The 22662-nt window shown below is 43.6% G+C and overlaps 1 pseudogene; it reads left to right on the plus strand.

Annotated features, from left to right (window-relative positions):
- The window catches only part of LOC136677908 (uncharacterized), a 256856-nt pseudogene that overhangs the window by 227047 nt on the left and 7147 nt on the right, over positions 1–22662 (plus strand).

Below are 22662 nucleotides of genomic sequence, written 5' to 3' on the forward strand. Positions count from 1 at the left end.
CTTCTCGAAATTCTATGTAAGCTCTAGAAAAACAAAATCCCAGACGTTTGTGAAAGTCTAAAAAAGAGGACATGTCCGGGTAAAAGAGGATGTCTGGTCACCCTAACTATAGTTATGAAGTTTAATGTGTTGATATATACACACACACACCCCTAGCATTCCTCTAAACATTACAACGTGATGTGAAACACTGTGTCTCAAATGTATATGATCCCAAATCAGACGTACTAAGCTAGGTTTATTGGGAATACAATCCATGATGACTCTGTTATGGATGGAGAAAATAATGCGGCTGTTTTGTGGTGAACTGGATCTTGTCAAATTCGGCTATCTTGCGGGTTGCACTGTGGCAGCCCTGAGAACTGTGATTGTGGGCACCAAATGAACGTTTTCTATTTTTGCCTGTTTTTTTTTTCTTTTTTTTAATAATGAGGATTCATTTATGAAACAATATTTGTTAATAATGAGTTAGACTATTTTGATTTGTTACGTATAGATACTTTATTGGTGACAGAGGGAAATTCAAGGCATCCAGTAGCTGTTCCACATGCAAGAGTAAGATATAAAACTAAGATAACAAAAATAGAAATATAGAACTATATACTGAATATATGTAAATATAAGATACTGGCAACAAATATTGAATACAGAACTGAATGTAGAATTCTGAACTGGGTATAAAATTAAATATGGCCTGAGGGACAAAAGACTTCTTGAATCTGTCCGTGGAGCAGGACTGGGAAAGTCCCTGTGCAGAGGGTGGTCAACATTGTCCATGATGATCAGCAGTTTACTGAGGGCCCTTCTCTCTGCCACTGATATTAGGGATTCCACCTCTGTTCCCAGCACAGAACCAGCTTTCCTCATCAATGTGTCCAGTCGCCCAGGATCCCTCTTCTTATTGCTGCTTCCCCAACATACTACTGCACAGAAGAGGACACTGGCTACTATGTGCCACATAGTTCCGGAGATGGAACGGGGCACATGAAATCAACACAGTTTTATAATCTACAATTATAATAGAATAAGGTACAATTATATTCCCTAATTAAAGGTATAATTACCACAGTGACAACATTTCTGACAGTGTAGTTGGTGATCCAGGCAACCAGATGTGTACCCACCACCATCTCCATCAGCTTCTCTCGCTGATGGATGGTGTTGAAGGCACTGGAGAAGTCAAAGAACATCACCCTCACAGCGCCTCTCCCCTTTTCCAGATGAGAGTGAGCTCTGTGCAGAAATACCCAAGATAGCCCAAAAATTACAATGACACAGCCCCACACATTGTTAACTTTTCCACTTCAGCAAAACAGCACATTCCTAAGGTTGTTGTGATCAAGAACACACCCCAGATTTAATTAAACATCTTGACATTTATATACTTCGACATCATGCCCAAGCATGTCTCCAAAGGTCAAGTTATTTACCCAGCTAACAGGGAACTTTCCCACAAATTTGGCTAATGTAATATGTAAAGGTGGGACGGCATGGTGGCGCAGCAGGTAGTATCGCAGTAGTATTTACCATACAGCTCCCAGGTGTTATGGTTTCCTCCCACAGTCTAAAAACATGTGAGATGTGTAGGTGGATTGGCAATTCAAAAAGTGTCAATAGGTGTGAGCGTGAATGTGTGAGAGTATGTTGCCCTTTGAGGTACTGCCGCCTTGTGCGTTCGTGCCTTGTGCCCAGTCATGCTGGGTAGACTCTTCCTTTTGACTCTTCTGTTAAGACCAAAATGTATAATATAAAATAACATACAATATCATACAATATAAAGCCTGGCAATTAAAAATGCTGTTATTAGTTATTATGTTTTCAAGGAAATTCATGATTTACCCCAGAGATATATCAAGAGACGTAGTGGAGGAAGAAGTCACAGATGATGAATATTGTGTGTTATGTGTGTGTAAGCGAGTGAGCAACAAAGCAAGGGTTTATTTATTTTGCAGCTAGTACATTATAACCTGACTGACCATAACATTAAAACCACTAATGGTGAGGTAAAACACTGATTATCTTGCAGCAAATAGTTAGGGTTGCTGAGGGATGAGGGGTGCGGACAGACGGAGGGCGGACGCAAACGCTAAGAACACAGACTTTATTGACAATAACAAACACAAACGAACTAGAACAGGAAACCAGCATGAAACGGGCGTGAGACGAAACAAGAGGAACGAGCAGGAGAAACGAACACGAGAGACGAGCAAGAGACACGAAGAACACGGCGAACATACAAAGAGCAATCTATAGAATTATGAACACGAAACAAGTAACAATTTACACCGCGAACGAAACATGGAACAAGGTACAATGAACGACAAGAGGAAGTGAGACGAGAGGGCTTAAATACAATAACAAACGAGAAACAGCTGAAACGGATAACAAGGGAAAAGACGAGGAGGCGGAACAAAGGCGGGGCATGAACATAAACAAAACAAAGCCATGTGCGGAGGAAGGAAAACAGACTAAACGGGACGTGAGTGTGACAGATGCCCCCCCCATGAACGCGCAACTCCCGGGGCGCGTACTCCTAAACCCCCCAGGAGCTGGCCCAAGAGAGGGCAAGGAAAACAAGAAACTAGAATTTGGGCAAAACAGAAGACTGAATTCACAGGGGATGGGACCTGGGACTAGAAAGGACGACACAGAATGGGAGTGTTTACATGGGACTGGACAGGAGTGGACAAATGTGACTTAACAGGGTTTTTGACATTGGACATGACACTGGATGGAAACAGGGACTGGACAGAAGACGGGACAGGTGACAGGACTTGGTGCTGGGATTGGACGGGAGCAGAGACTGGTGACAAGACACTGGACAGGATAGGAACGCTAGACTGGACAGGGGTACGTGACTGGACAGAAGACAGGACAGGTGACACAACACTAGACTGAAACGGAGACGGGACTGGAGACTGGACAGGAGATTGAAAGGGAAACTGGACCGGAGACAAGACAGGTGACTGGACATTGGACGGATACGGGAACTGGACGTGAGACAAGACAGAGGGTTGAAACAGGGACTGGAAAGGACTAACAGGGGACTGGACATGACTTGACAGGGGAACAGGGACCAAGACATTCATAGGGACTGACACAAACACAGTGACCGGGACAGGGACAGAGACAAAGACAGACACAGGCACTGGAACAAGGACAGAAACAGGAACCAAGACAGGGACGGACAGGGGAACCAATATAACAGGTGGGTGCCCAGGACTGGCTAATGTCTGTGGGGCAGTCTGAGGAACCAGCCTGGGCACAGTTCTGGGGATCGGCCCCGAAGTCCTTCGGGCCGACCTACGGACATGGACAGGAGCGGCCGTAGCCACAGTCACGGGGACAGGAGCGGCGGGTGCCACCATCACGGAGACAGGAGCGGCTGAGGGAGCCGCCTTTACGAAGACAGAAGCGGCGGGTGCCCCCATCACGGAGACAGGAGGCCCTGCAGCGACGTCCACGGAGGCAGGGGAACCTGCGACGACGTCCACGGAGGCAGGGGAACCTGCAACGTCGTCCACGGAAGCAGGGGAACCTGCGACGTCGTCCACGGAAGCAGGGGGACCTACGACGACTTCCAAGGAGACAGGGGGACCTGCGACGACGTCCAAGGAGACAGAGGGACCTGCGACGACGTCCAAGGAGACAGGGGAGCTTGCCGTGACGTCCACTGAGGCAGGGAGACCTGCAACGACGTCCACGAAGGCAGATGAATCTGCGACGTCGTCCACGGAGACTGGAGACAGTGCGACGATGTCCACGGAGGCAGATGAATCTGCGACGTCGTCCACGGAGGCTGGAGACAGTGCGACGACGTCCATGGAGGCAGATGAATCTGCGACGTCGTCCACGGAGACTGGAGCACGTGCGACGACGTCCACGGAGGCAGATGAATCTGCGACGTCGTCCACGGAGACTGGAGAAAGTGCGACGACGTCCACGGAGGCAGATGAATCTGCGACGTCGTCCACGGAGGCTGGAGACAGTGCGACGACGTCCACGGAGATTGGAGAACGTGCGACGACGTCCACGGAGGCGAATGAATCTGCGACGTCGTCCACGGAGATTGGAGAACGTGCGACGACGTCCACGGAGGCGGATGAATCTGTGACGTCGTCCACGGAGACTGGAGAACGTGCGACGACGTCCACGGAGGCAGATGAATCTGCGACGTCGTCCACGGAAGCAGATGAATCTGCGACGTCGTCCACGGACGTCGTCCACGGACGTCCACGTGCCCTTACGAAGACAGGAGTGGCTGGCTGCGCCGCTTTCACGAAGAGGGGAGCGGCTGGCTGCGCCGCTTTCACGAAGAGGGGAGCGGCTGGCTGCGCCGCGTTCACGCTGAGGGGAGCGGCTGGCTGCGCCGCGTTCACGCTGAGGGGAGTTTGTGCTGCTCGCCGGGCTCGCGCTGGAGCTTTAAAGGGTTTAGGGGGTTTAACGGGCGCACTCACGAGATCCCCTAGAAGTGCGCCCCTGTTAGCCTCTCCTCTGTCGACCTGAGGCTGAAGGCTAACAGCCCCTACCCTTAACCCCCCCCCAAAAATCTCCCCGGACTTGAGGGGGCGGTCCTCGGGAGCAGAGGGACCTGCGGAGATGTCCTCGAGAGTTGGTCGGGAGAATCTGGCTCTCAATAGTTCGCTGAAACTCTCCACTGTAATGTGCAGGGTTCTCTCTCCCAGCACACGATCAGCCCACTGCAGTGCTATCCCTTTAAGAAGGGATCTCATGAACATTACCTTAACGAATTCATGTGGTGCAGGGACAGTCAGGTAGTTAAAATACAGGTGGCACTGGAGCAGGAAACCCTCAACGTTTGAAGTCCCCTCAAACTCGGAGGGAACTCCCATAAAGGACGGCAGGGCAGCAGGTTGATCCCCCACCCTTACCGCTAGCGACTCCTGGACATTCCTGAACGTCTCTTCGAAAAAGTAGTCCGTGCTAGCTGCGTCCTTTTTAGGGTCGTTCATTCTGTTAGGGTTGCTGAGGGATGAGGGGTGCGGACAGACGGAGGGCGGACGCAAACGCTAAGAACACAGACTTTATTGACAATAACAAACACAAACGAACTAGAACAGGAAACGAGCATGAAACGGGCGTGAGACGAAACAAGAGGAACGAGCAGGAGAAACGAACACGAGAGACGAGCAAGAGACACGAAGAACACGGCGAACATACAAAGAGCAATCTATAGAACTATGAACACGAAACAAGTAACAATGTACACCGCGAACGAAACATGGAACAAGGTACAATGAACGACAAGAGGAAGTGAGACGAGAGGGCTTAAATACAATAACAAACGAGAAACAGCTGAAACGGATAACAAGGGAAAAGACGAGGAGGCGGAACAAAGGCGGGGCATGAACATAAACAAAACAAAGCCATGTGCGGAGGAAGGATAACAGACTAAACGGGACGTGAGTGTGACACAAATCTGATCCGCCTCGTAAAGTAACTGTGCTTAAAACAGGTGGGAAAATGATCGAGAGCCAGAGTCCACAGCAGTTTGTAACACTTTTTAGCATACCGCCTAGAACTAGCAGTTATGTGTTAACGTGCATTTGAGTACAGTAAATAATACTGGGGCAGCACAGTGGTGCAGCAGGTAGTGTTGCAGTCACACAGCTCCAGGGACCTGGAGGTTGTGGGTTCGAGTCCCTGGAGCTGTGTGAGTCCCGCTCCGGGTGACTGTCTGTGAGGAGTTTGGTGTGTTCTCCCTGTGTCCGCATGGGTTTCCTCTGAGTGCTCCGGTTTCCCACACTCCAAAAAACATATGTTGGTAGGTGGATTGGCGACTCAAAAGTGTCCGTAGGTGTGAGGGTGTGAGTGAATGTGTGTGTGCGTTGCTCTGTGAAGGATTGGCACCCCCTCCAGGGTGTATTCCCGCCTTGCACCCAAGATGCAAGAGCATCTGTTTGGAAAAAGTGAACATTCGGACAGAGCGACGGAACGCAAAATCGCAGGAAGCCGGAATTTGAAAATGCGGTTCAGCCCAGCATCACGAGTGACATACGTTGTCCAGGTGACCGCAGACCCTACGGTCAAGGAGTTCTGACCAAATAGGTTGACCATTGACCCAGAGCTTATATGTCGGAGTACGTTCGATCAGGAAGGTCGGAGAGTCACCAAAATAGCCTCACACAATGGTCTTACACTCGCAAACAACATATTTAAATTAGGTGATCCTAGGCCAAGAGATCAAGGAGATATGGTCAAAGAGCAACTCAGTAATATAGTACCACGTTGGTGAATTTTTTTCCCCTAAGCACGTATGAAACAAGGTTCAAGTATGTTGCATGTGGCGACCTCCTGACCTTGCTTCTAAAATTTTGTGACCTTAGGCCCAAAGGTCAAGGAGATATGACCCTCAAACTTTACGGTACGGTGGAAGTTTGCCCTGCGTTCAAAGAATTTCCCCCAAGGTTGTGGGTTAAAGTCCCACTCCGGGTGACTGTCTGTGACCCCGTGTCCATATGGGTTTCCTCTGGGTGCTCCGGTTTCCTTCCACAGTCCAAAAACACACTTTGGTATGTGGACTGGCTACTCAAAGTGTACGTGTGTGTGTGTGTGTGTGTGTGTGTGCGTGTGCGTGTGTGTGTATGTTGCCCTGTGAAGGACTGCCACCTCCTCCAGGGTGTGGGCTCTGGACCCACTGTAACCCCGAAATGGATAAGTGGTGGATACGGAACTGGATAATGAATGAATGAATTAATGTTATTTATCTTGTTGCAATAGTGTTTTCTGGAAATTAATAAAAGTATTTATTAGTGTTTTTTTCATACCGCAAAGAAAACTCATGATATTATTTTAGGGCCATTTTGTCTACCCCTAATAAATATAAATAAATATATATAGAGAGAACCTGTTGCACCTACACAGGTCTCTGGTGCCCCCCATGTGGATACAGGCCCAAGAACCAGCATTTGGGAATGCTGATGAAAACCAATACCAGAACCTCCAGGAGAACTCATGCACTAGATCAAGGGCGTAGATTTGATCTTGACATTGGTGGGGACCTACGAATCTACTACATGTGCTATTCTATGTGCTTTTAAACTATTCTCAATAACAATTTGTAATATAATTCATGAATTATATATTATATATGGTAGACTGTAAGAGATCTGACAAGTGGCAGTTTGTGGTGTAGTTAATTTCCAAAACAGGATATTTATATTTGCCATTAACGTTATTATGATGGACTCAGGGCGGCACGGTGGAGCAGCAGGTAGTTTGAGTCAGGCTCCGGGTGTCTGTCTGTAAGGAGTTTGGTGTGTTCTCTCCGCGTGGGTTTCCTCTGTGTGCTCCGGTTTCCTCCCACAGTCCAAAACACACATTGGTAGGTGGATTGGTGACTCAAAAGTGTCCGTAGGTGTGAATGTGTGAGTGTGTGTGTTGCCCTGTGAAGGACTGGTGCCCCCTCCAGGGTGTATTCCTGCCTTGTGACCAATGATTCCTGGTAGGCTCTGGACCCACTGCGACCCTGAACTGGATAAGCAGTTACAGATAATGAATGAATGAATGATGGACTCATTTCATTAAGTGACTTACAAGTTTCTTTGAAAGTTGGCTCTTTATTTCCACCTTCTTCTTCTTGTTTGCTGCCATCCTCATTCGATTTTGACACCCATATATTACACCCACGATATTTTGAAAATGCAGCTGAAAATTTTATGATCGCGGGATGCAGGTTTTTGGGCTACTTCCAAAATTTACTGCAGCTGCCAAGAAGCTTTCAGAATAAATATAACAACACGAAAATTAATTGTCTTGTGTGTACTGATGCAGATGTGAAATATTCATTAGGCAACAGCTGAGAAAGGGAGGGTGGGAGGGGAAAGAGAAAGTGGGAGGTACGGTTGATAACGTCATTAGTGATGACAATGTCCTGAGAATGTGAAGTTTTTGTAAAAAGGCATTTTGCAAATATTGCAAATGTGGAATAAGACCCAGTAGCCCATGCTGCCACAGAAAAACACAAAAGGAGTGCTGCTCCTTTCTCAAAGGCTACAACATTTGACATTAATTTTCAAGAAAGAATTTTGCGAGGTGAGGACCACGCCTGATGTAAGCAGGGCAAGGAAGGGGAACTCAGAAGGACTTGGGCTGGAGTTCTGGGCGGCTTCTGCTAGTGGAGAGTGAAGCCGGACCCCCCTTGCCTGACAAATTCATTGGTGAAATAGGAGGAGTAGGGGTGTGGGTGGGGTGCGAATATTGTCACGAGAAGGTGACGAGAGTGGAGTGGTTTTTATAGGGTACGTAATAGTGAAGAGGAAAAGTCTGGGCATGGTCCCTCTCCCAAACTTAGTTATTTCATAATTCCATTTTGCGAGGTGAGGACCACGCCTGATGTAAGCAGGGCAAGGAAGGGGAACTCAGAAGGACTTGGGCTGAAGTTCTGGGTGGCTTCTGGTATTGGAGAATGAAGCCGGACCCCAAAAGCTCCAGTTCAGAGAGAAGCAAGTTTCTCATGTGCTAGTCTAAAATCATTTATTTGGGAAAGGATGTAGCTGTGGTATGCTTGAGAGGACCAGCGCCCAAGGAGTTGAATAGTGTGATCTGGTAGTCCCTGACGGGAAGCACTAGAAACTGCGTCAATTCTGAATGCATGGCCTGAGAAATAGTGTGGAGAGTAACCGCTGAGGAAGAGAATGTGACGGAGATGACTATGGAACCAGTGTCTTGATACGGCGGACCTGGATTCTGTGATGAAGAGTGGTTCTGATGGTTGGGCATTCTGGGAATTTCTAAGATTGATGTACCGTATGAGGGGTTCATAGGGACTGAGTGGAGAATTTAATTTAAAAAGATGTAGGTCGGTAGTTTTGCAGAGTTGATCAGTTTTGCTGCATTTGATGTTAAATATTAATGTATTAGAGTCGAGGATGGTGAGATCAGATATGAGGGGGTAAATATATGAATTGGATGTGACTGAGAGAGTCATGAATTCTGAAATTCTCAGAAAGCTGAAGAAAGCTAGGAGAATCATGGCTTCGAGTGTAGGGGCGATAGTAGGGGAGTAGCATCCTGAGCGGAGCGTGGTCAGGCAGCGTAATAGAATATCTGAAGTGATTAGTGATCCCTGAGATGGAAGATGGGGTTCAGCTTTTCGGATTCCTTTGAGGAGAAGGGTAATCTGAGGGTGACTGGAGGAAGAGTGAGGTGTACTGGTTATAAGTTTGGTAAAGAAGTTTATTGCCGCTAAATATACTCTTAAGGTGGAGGAACGGATGGAGTGTTGAGTGTTAGCTGAGGTAAGGAAGACTGCAGTTATGGAGAGGTTGTCAGAAGGAAAGACGATGTTAGGCATGGTATGGAAATTCTGGAAGAGTTTCCATCCTGACCAGTAGGTGGAGAGTGTTTGTGATGAGATAGCTGAAAGTATTGTTTCCTGGGCTTGAGATATCAGTTGTTGCAGATGGGAGTTAGGTAGTGTATGGTTTCCGAAAATGGTGGCACTGGTGTGGGTTGATGTTCCGCTTGAGGTGCTAAGGTTCTGAATTTCTGAAAATGAAAATGAGAAAGTGAGTCAGCTATTGCATTTGAATGGCCTGGAATATGAACTGCCTTACAAATGAATTGGTGGAGTATGGAGTGCCAGGTGAGGCGACGTATGAAAGGCATGAGTGATAGGGATGTGGAATGGCTTTTGTTGATTATTTGAACAGTTGCGGAATTGTCTGAGTGAACTAGAATTGTGTTTCTTGTCCACTCATGGCCCCAAACAAGTGCTGCAATGACAATGGGGTAAAGTTCCCAAAGAGAAGAAGAGTTGTTGTTTTTGGCAGCGAAGCTGATGAATTGTGCGGGCCAAGGAGAAGCGAACCAAGCGCCTCCGTAGTAACCACCAAAGCCGATCAAAGGAGCAGCGTCTGTAAAAAGCTAGTCATCCAAGGGGTTGGAAATAGTATCATTGTAAAAAAGGAGATGCCATTCCAGTGGCGAAGAAGGGTGAGCCAGAATTTCAGCTCAGAGAGGCAAGAGTCGTCTAAGGTGACTGAATGGTGCAGTGAGCAGACTGAAGAGCCAAGATGAAGGAGATGGGAGATAAATTAGCGTCCCTGAGGGATGATTCGAATGGCATAGTTGAGGTGGCCCAAAAGAGAGAGGAGTTGCTGTTTTGTACAGATAGGGCAGCATGTAGAGAGAGCATGGGTGATATGGTCGAGTTTATCCCCGGGAAGGGAAGCTTGGAATGAGACAGAATTTAAAGTGATGCCGAGAAACTCAAGAGAGGTTGAAGGGCCCGCAGTCTTTTCCCTGGAGAGAGGAATCTCGAGACGGTGAAAGGTGCTGGATAGGGCAGTGAGGCCTCGAGCTAGAGGTGAAGAAGGGGGATCAATAATGAGAAAATGATCGAGAAGGTGGAGAACGAAAGGCAGTTTTTGTACATTGAGCAGAATCCAACAGAGGGCTTCTGCGATGGTATAGAATATTTTTGGACTGCTTTTGCAGTCAAATGTAAGACGGACAGCAAAGTGATATTTATTGTTCCAGCAGATTCTCAAAAGATGCCAAAATCTGGGTGGAGAGGCAGAATCTTGAAGGCAGAAACAATGTCAGCTATAGTGAGCCAGGTGCCACGACCAGCAAGTTTGATTAAGGTGTTGGCATGGTCCACAGTTGCATAGTGGAGGGAGAACTCAGAACTGGGAATGAGAGTGTTGACTGACGAGCACATGCTACCCACTGACAAGATGAACACTTTCCTTTGCATCTTTGATAGCCCGTAGAAATATAGTTTTACATTGGAAATCCCCTGTTCCACCCAAAGTGTCTGTCTGGCTCACTGAATTAACGATTTTCTTGAAATTAGAGAAAATTAAATACTTTACTAGATGCTCAACAAGACAATTTCACAGGAGGTGGGACTCTCTGATTGAGTACTTTAAAAATCTCAAGACCCTTCCATAAGCCTATGGAGCCCTGAGATATATATTTGATTTTGTCTAATTATTGACATACTTGAATATGTTTTTGCCCCCGTTGTCTGTCATTATTATTGTTGTTGTTGTTATTATTATTATTATTATTATTATTATTATTATTGTTACTTTCAGCTTTAATACTTTGTGGACACTAATTTTTCCTAGCATCACTATTATCATTATTATGGTTTTCAATCTATTTATTTATTTATTATTATTATTTTATATGTATATGTGTGTGTATATATATTTTAAATTATTGTATGGTTTATCTATTCAACTTGGCTATCTATGCTTTTTTTTTTTTTGGCAGTATATGGATGTTATGGGTAGGTGGGGTTTGTTTGTTTAAAAAAGGAAGGAAAAAGAGAAGGGAGGAAAAAAGGGAAAAAATCCAATTGAAGATATTATATGTATATAATTGTATCCTTTTTTGTCTTCTCTTGAATAAAAAATATACTTAAAAAAAAAGAACTGGGAATGAGATGGTTATAGAAGGTTTATAGAAGGTTCGGAGGCGCCATGTGGAGCTGAAAGGTCGATGATGATCCGCTTCTTGCCTGAATATTTGCGGGTAGCGATGCCGATGGGGTTGATCCTGTACGTTGAGAAGAGAAAGGCCTGATCATGAAACCATCAGAAACTTCTTTAGCCAGAAGGGATTAAACAACGTCAGGTTCAGACAAAGCGGAGAGAAGGTTTCGGCAGGTGAAGGAGGAAGTAGGCAGTGTTACAAGGCCCAGAGAAAAACCAAAAAGTAGACCATCCAGGAGGTAACAGACAAAAGTGGAATCGACATGCATGGCTAGATCAGAGGCTAAGGCGGGCACATTAAAGGGGTTAACTGAGGTAGAGAGAAACCGAAGAAGTCAGCTACTGCCAAATTTAGGAGGTCGCTGGGGGCAGGAGGAGTGGGAATGGGCTTGGACACAGTGAGAGCACACATGGACTAGCTTGCAGGAAGAAGCAAAACACCCAGCAGAATTCAAATTGTTGCAGACCATTTGACCATCCAGGAAATAAACGGGTCGTCCACAGCTGTCGCGAGCACACGTCACACAAGAATCCAGTCCGACCTGCGAAAACGCGACAATAGAGTTCCAGGTCCAAGGCACCCCAGTACTCACCCCAGCGGCCTAAGCTGAGAAAAGGCTGTGGTAGTCATAAAACCCGGTTCCAACGAAGTGAACAGCCAGATCCAGAATTATAGCCAGGTAATCATTCAACTCCTGGCGATGAGAAGGGAAGACGGAGCACAAGATGTCACGGTAGATGGAGAAGGCAAGAGCAAATTTTCTTTGGGAGGGATTGGGAAACTCGTGGTTCGGAGGGCCGTAAAGTGAAGGAAACATCACTGGCATCTATGGTGCAGAGAGCAGAAGGGGTGGAAGATGGGAGCAACAAGGAGGGGAGAGCAACATCTGCACCATAGATAATGCGTTGCCATAATAAGGGTGAGACGAGAGGTGGGTTGAATATGCGGTGTCACAGCTGGAGGAACAGTGGAGAGGGTGAATGTAGTATCTGCGGAAGCAGTCCGGGGTGGAGCAGGAGGCATGGCGGCAGGAGGACCTGGAAGAGAGGGGAAGGGGTTGGGATGATTGAGGGAAGGGGTCAATATTTCAGCTTGACACAGGCAATCCTGCAAAACTTCTAGGAGAACTCATAACATTCTAGCAATCTCTTGAGTGTCACGCCCTTGTCCTGTCTTGTCTGTTGTTACCCGCTATGTGCTCTCTTAGCACATGGCTCTGTTTGTTATTGTTCGTGTCTCTGCCCTTGTCCTGCCTTTGTTCCTCCTCCTTGTCAGTGACCTTGTCAGTCTCATTTGTACTCCGGCCCTCTCATTATCTTTTCCAGGTGTCCTTTGTCTGTGATATGTATTTAAGTTCCCATGTGTCACTTCCTGTTTGTCGGTCATTCGTTTCCTATGTCATGTTACTCAGTCTAGTCTGTCTGTCTCCGCTGTTTCACCGACTTAATCTCCACCATTGTCGTGTTGCTCCCTAGTCCGTTTGTCTCGTCTGTTCCTTGCTCCATGTTTGCTTGTTTTTCTCTTCTGTTCCTCGTTTCGGTTTTGCTTTCCACCTCCGTTTTCTGTTGTTGTTTTTGCATTATCCAAGTCTGTCTGTTTAGTTATATTTTGTTTAAATAAAAGTCTGTGTTATTAGTGTGTGCGTCCGTCTCTTTCAGTCCGCCCCCGCGAGCCTGACATTGAGCATATAGGTTTACCGGAAACATTCAAGAGCTGGCATGACATCATGGAATTATGATGATCATCTTTTGCCCATAGATGCTGTAGGCTTTGGGGTACAGTTCTGTCTTGCTTTGCATGAATCAGCAGGAATAAGTGACCAGACTGTTGTGGTGGAAGATTATGACAGAAACAAGAAAAACGAGTCTCTGAGTCGGCTTCAAGTAAAAGAACAATTTATTAACGGAGAGAGAATGCGCGCAACACTGTTACCTCTCTGCCAGACCGTTTCTCAACTAGCGTCTCTTATATCTGGAACTCCTTTTGAAGTTACCATCTGTTTGCTCTTTTACATTTCAATCACATTTCAATGTATGTTCCCAGTATGACTCCAAGTGTTTTACCATTTGTTTTAACTCTCTATTGTATTTCTAACACCTTTCCAGACGTTTAGTTGGTCTGGGTTGTCTCCCCTCTCTGGTCTGGAGACAACAGGAGTTGATTGAACGGAAGGTGTCGATATGCTGTTATTTGAAACACACACACATAAGTCTGCTGTTTCACACAGAGAATAAAGAATAAAACAATTTCAGTTACACAAGCATGCGTGGTCATTGCTGATTAAAAATATCTCTATTGATTATGAATCATTTCAATAAACAAATTCCATCACATTTCCCCCTTTGATTCTTAATCATTTTTACAGATTATCTTCATCAAACAAATGTTCCAGCCCCAGGTCTTTATCTGCTTCATCAGATTTAGAGTCCTTTTGTGATCTGCAGGAGCTGGTATCTCGCTTGAACATGATGAGACAAAGTTTTGACAATACAATTACACAGTGATGGTCCACAGCAAAGCAAAAACACCAGCAGTATGAGAATAGGCAAAATCATGAAGAATATACTACGTAAACTAGCGAACATAGAGCCCCAAACCCAAGGCCATGAATTAATCCCCTGCTCTTCATCCCTGAGTTGAGCAGCCACAGTATGCATTTGGCACAGAACTGTGCTGATGTTACCTTCCAGGGCATTGTTAGGAGGAATATAAATACAACAATGTTCACCAATCATGCTACAGACTCCTCCTTCCTTTGCCAAGAGTAAATTGAGTGCCATACGGTCCTGTGTTGTCAATAACCTTAATGCTGTTTAGTTCAGATCTTACTCCTTCTAGTCCTTTAATGGTTTGGTTCACGAATGTAGCCAGCTTATAGTAGACCCTGTTAAGATCCCTGCATAAGACTCCCACTCCATACACTGGGAATAATATTTCAGCAAATCGTTCACCTTCAGTAGTTAGTTTGTGTTCATATAGCACAATTAAGTCATGTAATGAGTCACGTCGGGTGCGGAGGCGGGGGTGTATAGAATACAGTGTTATGTGTGCATTCAGATGTACTAAAGCGCAGTGACCCCACTGCAACTTGGGCACATATAACAATAATCTATGGCCACAATACCAATACCAATCAGGTATCCAAATGGGTCTGGCCCATATAAAAGTGGTTAATCCCCCAGAATCTTTTACCAGATTCACTGTGCTGTTGCATTGACTAGGCTCTAAACCCCTTTGCCAGCTACTAGTCTGATTACCGTTTAGTCTGGTACAGTTTTCATCCCCACCCTCCAATTCAATGCACTCATTTTGCATTTCCGAATCTGTGTCAGTGTTTTTTTTTTCTGTTGAAGCGTCTGAAACAAATTGGGAAAACCCTGGTGTCAGTTATTCTAAGCTGAACATCAGCTTCTGGTTGTCCTCACTTCCCTCTAAGAAAAGCATCAGCATTCTTATGAACACCATTGAGCCAAGTTTTGTTCACAATCATAAAAAGTATTTTTTACACCTGCCAAAAACATTCTTCCCTGGATGTCTGAAGTACACCTCATCAGAGCCACTAAAGTAATGTTTAGTGGTTAAAACACACAGTGTCCCTATGATGGCCAGCAGACAGCCCAGTCCTATTGCCATCATTACTAGTCCTTTGGGGTTGCACAATATTATCACAAACAAGTTGTTGTTTCTTCAGGTGAGGTTGGAGCCTTCTTGCAGTGAGTATGGTGTACCCACATCCCTCGTCCTTTCACTTTCACGGCCGTGTGGGTCACTAGGAGCACCTGGTGTGGTCCAGTCCACTTGGGTTGTTTCCACCTTCGTCTGCGGAGGTCCCGTATCAGCTTGTGCTTGTGGAAGGGCTGGTCGGCTGGTTGCGGCAGCACTCCTTTCACCTACTTAGATACGGGCAGAAATGTCTCGAGACGCAATACGCTGTGAGAGAGTGGGTCAAGCAACTGATTATCAAGTGGAGGTGGACCTAATCTCAAAGGCACTAAGACCAGTTATTTTCTGTGGTCTGGTTCTGTTTGCCAGAGGACCGGAGGGAGGCACTTAACCCATTTACTGAACATGCATACACAGACCAGGAGAAACCACTTCCCTTCTGCTGGTGGCAGCTCCACAAAATCAATCTGCCAATGTTGGAATGGCTCTGTTGCTGGGAGGTGACCTACAGGTGGTTGCGACAGGGGTTGTGTGTGCCTGTGTGTGTTTTGTGCACACGTGAGGCACAAACTACTGAACTAAAATTTTGTAGAGAGTCCTGGTGCATACCAATGTCTAGCTATCATATCCATTATTCCCTCCTTTTGCTCATGTGACATCTCCCATGAGCAATAGCAATTAACCCTTTCATGTATGTTTTTGGGAGACATGGTCTGTTCGTTGCAGTGTGTACCTATACATTATTTTGCTTAATGCACCCTGTTTTGGACCACTGAGCTCGCTCTGCTCCAGTGGCAGTGGATTGAATAGCCTGCAGGGTGGGTTTCTCTTGATCTGTTACAGGAAGTTTTGTGGCGGTGACCGGGGCTGTGCAAACTGTGTGCATATACATGAGTTTATAATTATCCCATGCCATGTCAGGTTTCATGGGGTTTTACACATATTCGTATCTAATAAAGTTGATATAAATGTAAAACTTTGGATTTTCTATCAGAGTGGGGCGGGCTACTCAGTAGGACAAGCTGAAATTTCTTAGTGATAAATTTATTACCAAAAACAATAGTTATTAGGATTTCCATGAACTCAAAACTTTAAAAAAGTTAACTGCCTGACTAGATAATTGCTATAAATCTGCAGATCAGATAATGTTATTGAAACTAATAATAAAAAAAGAATAAATAAAGGGGGTTTTATTTCAAATTTCAACTTCATTAATTATCATCGAATTTGTTGAGTTTGGTGATGGTTTGATTGAGTTTTATTCTAAATACTTGAGATTTTAAAATTAATATTGACAATTAGATTAATTTTATCTCCAGTTTGAATAATGGTTACCGGTTATTGATATGAATTGAGTCATTATTGATTTGAGCCAACCAATTTGCTTAGTATAAGATCTGATTTAACATGTTTTAGAACATGTGATAACTGAGAAATCAATATATCACATTTGGAAGAGTTTGTGCTATTAATACCTTCTACTGTAAAGGTTATTTCAGGCATACTCAATTGGCATGTTGTGAGTTGTTGCACAAATGAAAAATAAGGAGAAGAAGAGAGACTTCCCTTTTCGCTGTGTCAGTGGGTCCCATCTCACCGCGTCCTGCCTCCGCCACCCATCACTTCTCGCAGTGTGCTGTTTCTGGCTTTTCTTCCTCCTGAGCATATTGCTCCGGGCAGTCTCTGACAAAATGACCCTGTTTGCCACAATTGTAGCATCGATTCACCCATATATCTCTCTGAAACGTGTTTGGCTGGAAAGCTGGCCCATTGCCTGCAAATCCTCTTCCTCTGCTTTGCCCTCGACCCCTCCCTTGTCCTCTTCCTCTGCCTCCTTCACGTGAAACGTTGGTGAGGAGGGTCGCAACTTGCTTGTACCATCGTCAACTTGCCGTTTTCCGTCGTCAACTTGCTTTTACCATCATCAACTTGACCCAAACTGTCTGCCCGCTTTTCTTTTTTTTTTCGTCTTTCTTTTTTTTTGCCTTATCTCGTTCTCAGTCGGGCGACATGATTTGCAAAAATCCTCAAATTCCTCTCTGAACTTCTGTCCTCCTACTTGTAGGGGGTCAGACAGATCAGAGGTAACTTCTATCATGTCCTTTTCAGTTCAGTATCAATGAACTAACAGGGGTTCTTCTGGGCCAGCCACCTCTACCATGGGGAAGGAGCTGCTTGGGTTCTGGAATCGTTCTCCCTCTTCAGTTCCACCTGAAGTCTTTGTTCGGGTTCGGGTGGAGACGTGTGGAGAGTGAAAGCTGGCTCCCCACTGCTCTCTGTCCACTACTTCGATTTTCCGCTGCAGATTGACATAGGGGCCGAGTGCTGGATGCGGGTCCACTGAGGCCTGGTGCTCCAGTGGGTGGAGGTGGTTGTACTGCCACTTGCTCCGATGCTGCTGCGGCTTGGTTGTTCTCTGGTGCGGTTCTTTTCGGCGGGGAGGCATCGATGTCAGGATTGGCTGGAAAAGGGACACACTGAGACATTGGTTTAGTTTTGCCCCCTCACTTTTTTTCCTTTTACACAAAGTTTAATCACTGCTTGTGGGCACCCCACAGGTACTATTTTCTTTTCTTTTACACAGTGTTTAATCACCGCCCGTGGGCACCTCATGGGTGGTTGTCTCACCCTGTCCTAGAACTTATTTTAATATTTCACACTGAGGTTCCCAGTAGTCGGGAATCTGAAATATTTTATCCAAAATGGGATATATGTTACACTATCAGTGCCCGAATCCTGCCTCATCTGACTAAAAGAGCCGCAGTGTGAATCTTTGGGTTAAAATATCATTTTTTTTTTTTGTGAACTGGGATCCCATCTTGTTCTCTTACTTGATTTAGTGACTCAGAGAAATTTAGCCCCAACAACAATGTCTCACCTCCCTTTATCTACTTATTCACTTTTGGTAACCTGTACCTAACACTAGCACTCCTTCCCACGGTCTGGACCTATTGCTCTAAAGATACGTCTATCAATTGAGGCCTCGCTATGAGCAGGCTACTCTTTCACTACTGCACCGTTGAGCAGTACACACACTACATACACTGTTATGTAACTACACTTTATTCAGAATGGAGTGCTTAAAGGTAGGTGGAGGGAAAGATATTAAACTTTAATTATTCTCAAATAATTAGTCTGTCACTCACCATCAATGTTTGTAGATGATGCTTGGATTGTTAGCGGAGAGATGATCAGTCACACGTACCCCCAGGGTACTATTTTTTTCTTCCCTGCCTTTGGTTCCAGTCTCTGCCGGAGAGTGTCCTCGGTCCGTGTTCACTGCTACTCTCTCTGCCACAATCCGTTGCTCATCCTGCCGACTATGCCAAATTGTGGTGGAAAATTATGACAGAAATAAGAAAGCTGAGTCTCTGAGTCGGCTTCAAGTAAAAGAACAATTTATTAACGGAGAGAGAATGCTGCGCGCAACACTGTTACCTCTCTGTCTGACCGTTTCTCAACTAGCGTCTCTTATACCTGGAACTCCTTTTGAAGTTACCATCTGTTTGCTCTTTTACATTTCAATCACCTTTCAGTGTATCCTGCTCCCAGTATGACTCCAAGTGTTTTACCATTTGTTTTTACTCTCTTTTGTATTTCTAACACCTTTCCAGACGTTTTGTTGGTCTGGGTTGTCTCCCCTCTCTGGTCTGGAGACAAAAGGAGTTGACTGAATGGAAGGTGTCGATATGCTTTTTTGAAACACACACACATAAGTCTGCTGTTTCACACAGAGAATAAGGAATAAAACAATTTCAGTTACACAAGCATGCGTGGTCATTGCTGACAAAAAAATATCTCTATTCATTATGAATCATTTCAATAAACAAATTCCATCACACTGTACATGACCAGATGCAGAGACTACATGCTAGAGTTGGCAAAGGAGATGAAAAAGAGACTTCCAGATAATATGAAACAAATAGAGACTGTTTAATCTTTCTCGCCAAGCAGTGTTCTGCATACAAATATGCCAAAGCTAGATGATCTTCCCTTCTTTTCTCTCAAAAGGAGACATAGGAAAAGCAGAGCAACAGGGGAGAATCTTGCATACGCTAGACTGGAAAAACTAAGCAGACAGTGAAATTGAGAATTTCTGGATAGAAATTGCAGTTCACACAGATGCTGCAGAAGACAAAGATTTTGAAAAGCTGGGCAGCTTTGCCTTGTCCCTTCCTGCTTTACCATTTAGCAGTGCTGCTGTTGAAAGGTAATTTTTTCCAAAAAACCCTCATAAAGAATAAGCTACAAAACAGGTTGGAGCAGAAATCTCTGATAAACCAGATGAGGATCCAAGCTTACATGCAATGGAACAAAATCTGCTGCCATCAATTCAAGCCATCAACACGGATGCTCTCTTGCTCTCTTCAGTGCAGATATCTACTCAGCAGGTACTGGGGAAGAAAAGGAAGAGAGCCAAATACATAAAAGGAAAAAGGGTCTTATACTGTAAATAGTTCTTTATAAAAACTGAAATTTAAAGGAAGCTGCATGGCAAGGCAGTAAAGCCATCAGTTTGAAAAAAAAGCATCGGGAAAAGTCATGACAGAAGAATGACAGAACAGAAAAAGCAAACAGTCAAAACTGTATGCATACTTGAGCTCAAGTAACAATATGGGAAGCAGATGGAGATGACTGTCCAACTTTTAAACAGAACTCTTAAGGCAATGAAAAGACAAAATGACAATGAGGATTGGAGAAGAGAGCACAGAAGAGGAAAGAACAGAAAAAGGTACAAATCAAATTTAATCATTTTAGTGTTGTGTTGCTATTAAATGTTCTTGAATGGCATCTGAAATTATTATTTAAAAAATACAGTATTATTAATATACTGATAATACCAGTATCAGTACCATTGGTACAAAAGGTATAAAATAATATATAAAATTTAAATTTTATAATTTTTCTAAAAATAATAAATAAAATTTTAGACAGATTTGGGCTAGATATATGGGCTTGCATATGACTAGAGCTTTCCTTCCAGTTTCCTTCCAGCTAACAAGCTGCTAAAAAGCTGCTAAAAACGTAGCTACAGAGTCTCACGTGACAGCAGGGAAAGGCACAGCCAATCACACTGGCCATATGTAATACTGGGAGGTAGGACTTGAGTAGAGAATGTGCTTTAATGCTTTCCTCACCTATAGGTTAATGCGATGTTGACAGATCGTTTTTTATTTCTTTTGGAGGGGATCAAATTATTGGAGGGAACAATTCAATAATTGCTGGATATTGGTAGGAACACGTCACTTCCGTCCTAATGCTAATTTTACTATGGAGGTATATATGGTGCAAAACCCCTGAGCACCTGTTACAGTGAAATTTGTACTTGTAGAAAATAGTCACACATGTGTATCAATAAATATAAAGTCACAGATTACTCTTCAGGAGTTGCAAACCTGTAGATTTTTTTCCTCTCCCACAAATACAACTTACCCAAAGAACAACATTACTTAACAGAATAGTGATTTTTTTCTTTTATTCAATAGTACAGTAGTACAGTTTATTTAAGTATACATACGTCAGCTTCAGTTTTGTTATTACAAATTTGTGTCTTGACACTACATAATTACAAGTAATAACTTGAAATAACAATTACTACATTATTACATATAATTGCACAAGATAATTACTAGATAATTACACATGTAAGAAAACTCCAGTGAAAACCAAAACCAAAATCCATGGTGTAATGGAAATTTTTATCTGTCTCTGTTAAAGACCCTGTCTGCTTGTTTTGTCTGTATATTCATTTCTAATCATCAACAGAACTCAGAAAAAGTGTATATCAGGTCAGTTCGAGGTTAGTGCTTTATAAGAACAAAACATTCTGTCCTTCATCTTGTATATCAACCTGGGATGTCTCTAAGGAAACTAAGCTTGCAGAAACTTAGAGTGATTATCTTATGCCTATGATGTATAAACTACCTTTATAAACTCTCTGTGAAAACATCTTTTTTATCCACATTCACATAGTGCTCTGTGCTATTGTGTGTTGACCACCTTAAGGTTAATAAACTACTTTCTGTTTGCAAATGCTCTGTTAGATTTCAATTCTTAACACTTGTATTTATTTTCTCCACAACACATGGTTTAGCACAGTTCAGTCCAGGGCACACGTTATGTGAAGTGTATGTGTGTAAGCAATGCAAAAATATGGTTGATGAGCTCTTGGTTGAGCGGTAGCCTGCAGGGCTGTGGCAGGACCATATTTAATGCTATAGGCAAGTGTCAACCAGAATGAGTGGATCTTGACTATTCAATCGTTATGGTATATGTTTTCTTTTTCAAAATTCATCTATCTTTGCCAGGACTGTAGGATCCAGCTGCCACCTTACTGTCAATCAAACAGGAGCCCTTTGGCCAGTAGCACTCACAAACAAATGACCTTGAGTTCACACTCATACTGTAAAAAAAAAAAAAAAAAAAAAAAAAAAAATGTTAAACTCCAGCAGCTGAAGTACCTGATTTCAGTCAATAAACAGATAGGTGTTCTCATGAAACTAATAAAAGCAATCAAATAAAAAAAATTAAATGAAATTATATGGATTAAATAAAAATAATGAAGTTGATATAATGTATTTGTATCTATACTTGTGCAATAGAGTAAAACATTAAAAAACGATACACTTATATTTGTTTAAAGTGCACTACATTAATATGTCAATAATTGGACTGTTATTACATGGATGAATGAATGAATAATTATTTATGACATTTCCATGGAGAAAAGGATGATCATTTAAAATGCTGTGCTATACTATTCCAGTCTATTTATGAAGATATGTAGATATATTCTAAATGCTGCTTGTGCCATATTTTCAGTCATCCCAGTACATAATTTTTGTCCGATGAAAACAATGAAAAATATCTCTATTTTTGTGGCTTTTTAATTTGTTACATCAGTTAAACACAAAAAGCTGTTCTTCATATTGTATGAGAATTTCATGATGGATGGGCCAGTAGAAATTCTCCAAAAGCTCTCTGTACACGTGTGTGTTGGGGGGGGTTGTGTGTTTTTATATATTTATAAGGACCATATGTCCTCACAAGGATGGGGATCACATTTTGTGGTATTGTAAAAATATTTTGGTGGTTCACACCATTTATGATTATTACTTTTTTAATAGGTCCCTATTTTCTGTGTGTTTATTGCTATTATTAGGGCTCAAATATGAGAGTTTCATTATTAATATTTTACCACTTTTTTAAAAAAAACATTCACCCAGTTTGAGGTATTTTCTATGCTTGCAAATAAATACAATTGGGCATAGACATCAAGCTATGCTTAAAGGCCTATGCTTGTGTAATGCAGCTTTATCAATGAAGACCTAAAGTAAAGTTTTGCCTACAGTACTCTTCCCAAAATGATCTACAATGGTTCTGTTAGCCTTGGTTCTCGTGTGCATGGGAGAGGAATTTCCTGTATTTATCTTTTAATCACACACTTGTATTGCTGTCTATATTTGCATTACAACACCATAAATTGAGATTTCTAGCAGTTGAGGGAAAGAGAGAGAGTCAAAAAAGGGA

The sequence above is a fragment of the Hoplias malabaricus genome, chromosome Y (genome assembly GCF_029633855.1).
Source record: "Hoplias malabaricus isolate fHopMal1 chromosome Y, fHopMal1.hap1, whole genome shotgun sequence".
Taxonomy (NCBI): domain Eukaryota; kingdom Metazoa; phylum Chordata; class Actinopteri; order Characiformes; family Erythrinidae; genus Hoplias; species Hoplias malabaricus.